The sequence below is a fragment of the Rosa chinensis genome, chromosome 6, assembly GCF_002994745.2.
Source record: "Rosa chinensis cultivar Old Blush chromosome 6, RchiOBHm-V2, whole genome shotgun sequence".
In the NCBI taxonomy this organism is placed as follows: domain Eukaryota; kingdom Viridiplantae; phylum Streptophyta; class Magnoliopsida; order Rosales; family Rosaceae; genus Rosa; species Rosa chinensis.
This window is the reverse complement of record NC_037093.1, coordinates 83,137-92,853: the sequence shown is the minus strand read 5'-3', so window position 1 is coordinate 92,853 and position 9,717 is coordinate 83,137.

Here is a 9,717-nt window from a genome sequence, read left to right as displayed (position 1 = left end):
GCTATTTTGACTCTTGAGCCATAACTGGTGTTTGAGCCCAAAAGCAATTTTAGGCAAAATCCTTTAGTGGATTCGAACCAGCGGGCCGATACCTGCGGCCCAAGAATAAAACCACTCGGGTTTGGGTTATAGCTTCGCCCATTCCGTGTTTCGTAAGGAGACGAAACCTTATTGAAATCGAGTAGTAGAGACTAAATAGGAAACTTCAATTAAGAGTCCTTCTGAGGCAAGGAGCAGTCGAAACCCTAGGGTATAAATACAGAGCTAAACGGCAAAATCAGAGACCTCTCTCCAATCAATCGATCCCAGCAATTACAAAGCCTCCTCGGAGCAAACCTTCAACCTCGTTGAAACCCGGTGACAGCCCGCCAGTCCTAGTCTCCTCGCGAGCCGACTGTCAGCATCACCAGAACAACCCGGCGACCGTGCTTCCAGTCCTAGTCTCCTCATGAGCCGACTGCCAGTACTACTGCCACCGATACAACCAGCGAAGCAAGGGTAACGCCCTCGCAACCCAGCGAAGCTAAAGTCACGCTTTAGCAAAACCCGTGCTTTCTCCAACTTCCCAGTGATTGCTCTGCTCAGCCTTCAACGTTGAGTATCGATACGGTGAACGCAAAGAAACCACAACCAAAGCCCTTACAAGCGTAAGGCAAGAAGTCCTTTTCCGAAAGGCAAGAGAAGAGCCTTGTGAAGAGGTTGGTGCTCTCCTCGTCCACAGCGCTTGAAGAAGAAGTCAGGTCAAGGGACTACCCCAACGACTGCACCCTGCGGTGCTGGCATGCCTGCGCAATCACTCGCCCAAAAGAGACAGTTTGCAAGCCAACTGGTTTTGGAGCCAAACATTTTGGCACGCCCAGTGGGACCACAATAGTGTTTCTTTGTGAACGCAACCATTGGGAAGTCTAGCGATAACCCTTATCAAAAGGGCTACGCTAACTGCTTAAAGTATAAGACCTCCAGTTACAGACCGCATTCTTGCGCGGACTGTTGTGGTCTCTCTGAAGAACAAGTGACACAACGATTCTCTCATCAGCCCCAATCACCCGGTATGTCAACTGCACAAGATGAGAATCGCTCGACCGCTACTGAGGGTCAGAGCGTCAATGTTAATCAGGCCAGCGAGTCTGTTATCCCCGCCACTGTCGACACTACAGTGGAAGGTGGAGAAGAAGAGGCTTTTGTCTCGAAGCCTATTCCGGAAGGAGCGACCGCTGAGGTCAAGTTCGCGATCATCATGGAGAACGTCGAAAACCATCGCAAGAAGATGGACACTGACTTTGCCAGGGAAACCGCAAAATCGGAAAAGCTTCTTCGCGAAATTGAGCAGCGGATGACTCTATATACGGAGAGTACCCGACAGCAGATCACACAATCAGAAAGTGCCTTGAAGGCACACGCTGCAGGTATCCCTAGAGAACATGATCAATGTCATAAGGCAATTTTGGACGCTATAGCGGATCATACCAAGCAGACCGTGTCGAATATAACAGATCTTCGCAAGGACGGGGCCAACCTGGCAACTGAGGTGGCTATGCAGAGAGCCAAATTGAACCAGGTGAGAGATGTACTGAACAAAGCCCTAGGGGATCCTAATGCTATCCTTGGCTCTCTTGGCCAGCCATCCGGTTCAGGCAAGTACGTGCCACCAAATCAGCGCGAGAAAACGAACCAAAATGCTGTTTCTTCCTCAGCTACCGTTGCTACTACTCAGTCAAAGAACAAAGAACAAGCCTTGGTTATTAATGGCAACAAAGAAAAGACTGCTTCATCAAGCGGACATGCCACCAAGAAACACCAAGTCTCGAAGGGTGCAGGAACTGCGTCGGAACCTGTGACTTTCGTCCAGTACGATAGCGACGGGGCAGAAGTGGTATATCAAGAACTGCCGAGGAATTATTATGCGCTCGACCAGACTGGCGCCCCGATCAAGATAACAGCTTTGTCGAAGGAAGAGGTTACGCCTGTAGTAACTCTCCAGCAACAGGCTACTACCCGCATTGTGCATGTCGAGGAAGGATCAGCAATAGCAAACCAGGCAGCCTCTGGGCAAGCTACCCACCGAGCCACGATGGCACCTCCTCCGCCTCTGGGACCAGATTATGTGAGACGTGATGAGGTAGAGGAGATGATCAGATTGGCAAACCCTAGAGCCCAGCCAGATGGGGTCTATGAGGGACCTTTCCCGCCACACATCATGCTCGCACCTTTCCCCCGAGGTTATAAGAACATTATTTTCTCTACCTTTTCAGGGGAGGACACTGAAGATGCGGCAACACATCTGGCCAGGTTTATGGTACAATGTGGCCAATACCAGAATGATGATGTCCTCAAGTGCAGGATCTTTGGCACTTCGCTGTCGGGCGCTGCCTTCAGATGGTTTTCTAAACTCAGACCAGGGACAGTGGCGTATTGGCCGGCAATGGAACTGCTTTTCCGTGAGACATTTGGGACTATTGAACCTGAAGTAGACCTAGTCTCTCTCACTCAGATGGCCCAACAGCCTACATAATCGGCAGTCGCTTATCTTCAGCGTTTTCAAATCCAGAAAGCCAAACTGAATGTCATTTTGCCCGAGAAGGAGTTAGTCAAGTTGGCGGTTAAAGGTTTGGAGCCCCGACAACGAAAGAAGCAGCATGGCAGCATGATTCAGTCGATGGGGGAGCTCATCATAGAGGTGGGCATTCGAGCATCTCCTCAGAGAAACAGATGCAAGGAAGAATGCTTCCAGAGGGACGTATGTGCCAAGTAAACACCGTACTGTAGCGGCCCTGAGCTACCAGCCGGCCACCTACGACCCTTATTACCATCACAATACTGGAGAAACGGTCCAGGACGAGGATAATGATATAGCAGCCTATGAGCTAACCGGGAACAAGAACCAGTCCTTGAAGCAGTTGAAGATTTCAAAGGAGCCTGTTAAGCTCAAATCAATGGCCTTCACCAAGCCGGAGTTTGCGACATATACTTATGATGCCAATAAAGTTCACGAAATCCTCGACGAGATGATCGCTGCGAAGATGGTGAAGACTGATTTTGGGCCTTTTCTGCGGCCAGAGCAGTTGAAAGGAAAGAAGTACTGCAAGTTCCATAATCTGTGGAAACACAATACCGCGGACTGTGTAAAACTCAAAGACCAGATTCAGGTATGGCTTAATAATGGTAGTTTGCAGGTAGAGGCTCCAGTCACAGCGGCGACACTAGTTGACGTGGATCCCTTTCCTGACACCGGGATCAATATGGTCAATGTGGATTGGAACAAGCAGCAGCGACGGAAAACAACTCTGGATTTGGTTCCGAGCAAGCAGACTGATAGGTCTATCACGGATGAAACGCCAGCCAAGGGTAGAATTGAATCAACCAACCAGGCTTCACCCGTGATCCTATGCTCGCGATGTAAAGAGGAGTGCGGTATCCAAATACCGCACGAGGAGGTAGAGCAGACGTTTCACTTTGGCTCCCTACCACCAATCAAGTGGGCTTCCTCGTCACGGAATTATCAGCCTTCCAGTCCAAGAGAAAGGGAGAAGACGAAATCACCACCATCCCCCAGAGACTCCAACTTATTCGTGAAGCTAAAAGCAGCCGCGGTTGGTCCGAAACAGGAAGAGTTCAGGAGCGATTGCAAAGATATGCTGACCAAGCCCTATATACCACCTGCGTCAGCTAACCCTATCAAGGAGGGCAGATGGTATACCAGGAAAAAGGGGAAGGCGGTGGAGATTAGCTCGTCCAGGAAAAGGAAACTGCAGCGCAGGTTTGGAGAAGCCAAACGCGCTCTAGAGGCTTTAGATCAGGGCCTGATCAAACCTTCCCAACTGGTCAAGTCGCCCGAACAATACCAAAAAGAGATGGAAGCGCTGGCTGCGAAACCATTAAGACCTCCCCGTGGTTTTAACAAACAAACAGATTCACTAACAGGGGCCTCAAAGCCCAGTGTGTTTTGCAGGATTACAGAGGAGCGCTCACCACCTCTTGCGCGAACGGAGAGCTCGCCAACTCGGCGTCCGCATGTCAGGTGTCGGCTATTCCGTGAAGCACCAGTGGTCAAAGCTTCAGTCTTTGAGAGGCTGGGGGGCAAGGACAGGACTGGTGATACCTTGCAGTGGCGACCTAAGAAAATCCAAAGTATGGTCATCTCTGCCTCAGAGGAGCGCTTGGAACTGGAAAGCGCTAAGCCGGTGGTTGTGGAGCAGGAACTGGAATCACTAGAGCTTGAACATTGCGAGGTAAAAGGCCTCACGGAAGAGTCGTTGGTAGATCGTTTGGCTAAGCAATTCCAAACTGATATCCCGGTCGAAGAGCCCAAGCTTGAGTTGGACGATGACATGGAAGGGACCGAGACAGCTGACGTTTCTTGCAACATGGTTTATGTACTCCCCGCGAGATATACATTGCCAGTCGCTGCTCAGGATTGCATGGGGACAGAAGAAGAGGGTGTACAACCATTGCAAGTTACTTCAGCAGCGGCAACGCCTGCAGAAGATGGAGTCCAGCAGGAAACAGAAGAGATTCCGAACAAGGGGTCACTCATGCACTTCTCCAAGCCAACGCCAGCTATGGTCCTGCACATGCGACCACTATACATTACGGCAGACATCAGCGGTATCAAAGTCAGCAAAATCATGATTGACACCGGAGCAGCCGTTAATGTCGTCACTACTCAAACCATGCACTTGCTTGGGATTAAGCGAGAGAAAATCCAGTCCACGTCTCTTGCACTCAAAAATTTCGTAGGCACAGTAACAAAAACCTTAGGGCTATTGTTCTTGCGCATTAAGGTTGGCCCAGCAGAAGGGGTCTATGCCTTCTTCGTGACGGATTGCTATGCGGCCTACAGTGCCATTTTGGGCAGAGACTGGATCCACAGGAGTTACTGTGTACCCTCAACACTTCATCAAGAGCTGGTTATGTGGAATAGAGGAACAGATACGACGGAGGTGGTCAAAGCGGACCCCCGTCCGTTCCCGCTCTCCGCAAATTATGTAGATGCCATATACTATTTGGAGCCTATCACTCCATTGCAGGTTAGTGGCATCGATGATAAGGGCCGCCCCACAGGGGTGACGGCTTCTGAACTGGCACAGTGGGGGCTCACGCTCGCAAAAGAAGGCTTGGAAAGGCCTGGCCACGCTGTGCCAAAACCCTTAACCGATTAATGGATTACGACCTCTCGGAGGAGGGGATAGAGGCCTTCCACTCGATACATGAATGACTGTCATCATACATGGTGGAAAAAGAGGCTTATGATCGCATCGCGACCTTAGAGGTTGTTAATGAAGAACTTTCTGATCCGGAGGACGAAGATGAAGTCCACATTCAACTTGCCCCGGCAGTGCTGGACGATACACCTCCTAAAGTTAGAGACCCTACTGAGAAGGTCAATCTGGGCACAGTGAGTGAGCCTATGGAGGTATCTATCAGCGCTTACCTAGAGCCTAGCGAGAAACAGAGGCTCACTAACTTATTGCTAGAATTCAAGGATTGCTTGGCGGAGAAGTATGAAGACATGCTTGGCCTGTCACCAGATTTGGTTTGTCATCAACTACCAACTCTCCCTGACAAGAGGCCCGTCAAGCAGGAACCTCGACGAATGAATTCGGAGACCCAGATTCTCGTTAAGGAGGAGGTAGAGAAAATGCACAAGTCGGGTATTATAAGAGTCGCCAAGTATAATCAGTGGCTATCTAATATAGTGCCTGTCTGGAAAAAGAATGGCAAGATGAGAGTCTGCGTCGATTATAGAGACTTGAATCTCGCTACACCTAAGGATGTTTACCCCATACCGGTCGCGGATATGTTGGTAGATGTTGTGGCAGGACATGAGTTGTTGTCCTTCATGGACGGTACTGCAGGATATCACCAGATTCCGGTCGCTGAAGAAGACAGACATAAGACCGCTTTCCGTTGCCCTGGCTTCGCGGGAGTTTTTGAATATGCGGTCATGCCGTTTGGCCTGAAGAATGCTGGTGCGACGTATCAAAGAGCCATGAACTTGATCTTCCACGACATACTGGGAAAGGTTTTAGAGATATATATCGATGACGTAGTGGTCAAGTCTCAGAAGAAGGAGGACCATATCGCGGATCTCAGGAAAGTATTCGAGCGCATGCGAAGACATAGACTCAAGATGAATCCAGCCAAATGCGTGTTTGGGGTCCAGGCAGGAGACTTTCTGGGGTTCATAGTTCATCAGCGAGGGATTGAGGTCCCCGAAGACAAGGCGACCGCAGTTATCAACGCGTCTCCCCCGCAGACGAAAAAGGATTTACAGCGTCTTTTGGGTAAGATCAATTTCCTAAGACGTTTTATCTCTAACTCTGCAGGCAAAATCCAACCGTTCTCGCCATTACTAAGGTTACAAGGGCAGAATGAGTTTGTGTGGGAGGCTAAACATCAAGAGGCTTTCGACAGTATCAAGGCCTATTTGGCAAGCCCACCAGTCCTGGTTCCACCCAGAGCCGGGATCCCGTTAAAGCTGTACATTTCAGCAGCTGAGGCCTCCATTGGCAGCCTGCTCGCTCAAGACGATGAGGGAGGTGTCGAGCATGCTATATTTTACCTTAGCCGCACATTGACAGACTGCGAGACAAGGTACACCCCTATGGAGAAGCTGTGCCTCACTCTGTACTTTTCAGCGTGCAAGTTACGACACTACATGCTTTCTTTTACCACTTGCATCATCGCTCAAACCGACCTGGTCAAATACATGTTGTCCCGGCCTATCTTGAGAGGCCGCATTGGCAAATGGGTATTGGCTCTCTCAGAGTTTTCGCTCCAATATGTACCACAGAAAGCTGTCAAAGGGCAGGCCATCACAGACTTTCTCGCACATCATCCTACGTTCGAGATACCCGCACTAAAGGAGTTAGAGATTGCCTGCACCAATACAACTCGACCAGATTTGGCGTGCATCCCTGAGTACGCGGTTTGGTACCAAGCTACGGTCTCCCTGCAGCCTTGGGTATTATTCTTTGATGGCTCAAGAACGGACACACTGGCTAGCGCGGGGATTGTTCTGGAAAACCCGGCTGGTGACCGCTTCTCTTATTCTTTCCAGCTAACATTCCAATGTACTAATAATCAGGCTGAATATGAAGCTCTTATCATTGGACTCGAAGTCTTACTGGAAATGGGTGTACGGGACGTTCAGATTTGCGGCGATTCTCAGCTCGTTATAAACCAGCTCCAGGAAAAATATCGCTATGTGAGTTGGTTGCTCGTGCCATATCTGAATCGCGCCATCGAGCTTCTGGACCAATTTACCGATGTCGATCTGGAACATATACCACGCGAGCGTAACTTTGCAGCTAATGAGCTCGCTCAGTTGGCCACAAGAATCACATTGAAGTACGGAGTGCGCGAGCGCATTTTGAAAGTTGAGCGTCGCACATTACCTTCGTGGCTTGCCCGACCTGATCCACCAGATGATCCCGTAGTCGCGGTACTAGAACCTATTGACGTGGATTGGCGAATCCCGCTGATTGAGTACCTCAAACAACCAGACCCCGGAGCTGACAGGAGGATTCGCTTCCTCGCACTGAACTACTTCCTTCGAGGCGATGAATTGCGACGACATGGGGAGGATGGTATAGATTTTCGATGTGTCTGTGGTCGCGGAGCTAAACGATTGATGCGCGATGTGCACACCGGGATATGTGGAGCCCATCAAGCTGGACCTAAGATGCGCTGGCTTCTGCGACGTCATGGTTATTATTGGCCCAGCATTTTGAAGGATTGTATCGCATTTGCCAAAGGTTGTGAGGACTGTCAAGCGCATGGTCCAGTCCAGCATGTTCCTAACATTCCAATGCAGCCTATTATTAAGCCTTGGCCTGCGCGAGGCTGGGCACTGGACTTGATTGGGATGATCCATCCTCATTCTTCCCTTCAGCACAAGTTTATCATCGTCGCCACTGACTACTTCACTAAATGGGTTGAAGCAGAGCCTTTGAAGGAGGCTTCCGGTGCCACCATTCGCCAGTTTATTTTCCATAACATTCTCTGCAGGTTTGGTATCCCTGAGGTGCTGGTTTCGGACAGGGGGGCAGCGTTCATGGGAGGCCCCGTCGAGGAACTGGTCAATGATTTTGGTATTCGATTCATACATAGCACTCCGTATTATGCTCAATCTAATGGCCAAGCGGAAGCTAGCAACAAGACAATCATCACCTTACTAAAGAAGATGTTGGTAGAGAACCCTCGACAATGGCATGACACTCTGTATGAAACACTTTGGGCCTATCGCACTTCTAAACGAAATCCCACCGCCACAACGCCGTATGCACTTATGTTCGGTCATGACGCTGTCTTACCGTTAGAAATTAACGTTCATTCTCTACGCGTGCAAGAACAGCATCATTTGATTGGCGAGGATTACGTTCAAGCAATGTGGCAGGAGCACGAAGATTTAAGCGAGCAGCGCTTGGCAGCTTTGGATAATTTGGTGATGGAAAAACAACGTATCGCCCGCGCCTATGATAAGCGGACGCGTGGTCGTAGTTACAAAGAAGGCGACCTCGTCTGGAAGGCCATTTTACCCTTGGGTGAAAGTTAACCGGTCGCGGTAAATGGACGCCACGATGGGAAGGACCCTTTGTTATCCACAGGATCTTGGAGCGCGGAGCTTTTCACCTCAGGGACGTCGATGGCGACATCCATAGCAACCCTATTAACGGCCGTTTCCTGAAGAAATATTACCCAAGTGTCTGGGAGTTCGAAGATCCACCTGATCCTGTTCTTGCCCAGGCTGGGGGGCAACCTTAATCTTCATCGGCTCGCATCATTCGACCTTTTCTTTGTGGCCTATAGTTCTTGTCTCTGCTTCCCCGATGAACATTGGGGGGCAACTCCATATCTAATAGGCCTTATCTGAGGCTTTATTATGTAACAGCCTATACATGAGGCTTTGTTTTATCATTATTGTATTCATTATCCAAGTTATCCCAGTTAACCTCAATTTTTTCAATTCAATTTGAAAGCGTTCTTGACAAAGTGTGTGAAGAATAGATGTGAAAAGCCTATATAAGAGGCTTTGTTTTAGACTAACAACTAACAAATTTTTGCAGATTTCTGTTTAAAGCAGGAATTTCATACATAAAGTGGCTTTGCGGCCAGAAGCATACAACAGAATAGAGCAATACAATTTCACATGCAACAATTACAAGGCCAAAGGTGGCTCTGACAGGAACGTAAAGTTTAAAAGTGACCGGATCTGGTTGCAAGGAGAAGGATCTGGGCGCTACCTCAGAGCACTCTTCCCCCCTTTACTCAGATCCTCCTCCGATCTGAGTCGCCACTGCTGTCATCGGTACTAGAGGAAAGGGGAAGGAAACAATCCATCATCTTCCTTCCTTGAGCCTTTCTTCCAGGCAGGAGTTGGGGTCCGGAGCGAGCGCGACGCACAACCACATCTACCTCCTGGGGAAAAACAGAAGCCTCGTACCCAGGCCCCGGAGGTAGACCGCGGGAGAAGAACAGGAGGCCTCAACGTGGCCTTCCGCCCTTCTGCCCCATGCTCCTCGCGGACAGTCTGAAGAGACAGTCTCTTCAGAATCTGATTCTGCCGCGTTAGGAGCGTGGCGTGTTCTTCGGTTTAACTGAGACTGGCAAGTTCATCCAGATTTTCAGAAACCAAAGACATTCCACTGGACCTGAGATTAGGCCATGAGGCCTACCCAGGTCTTGAGATTAAGCCATGAAGCCTAAGAATTTGTG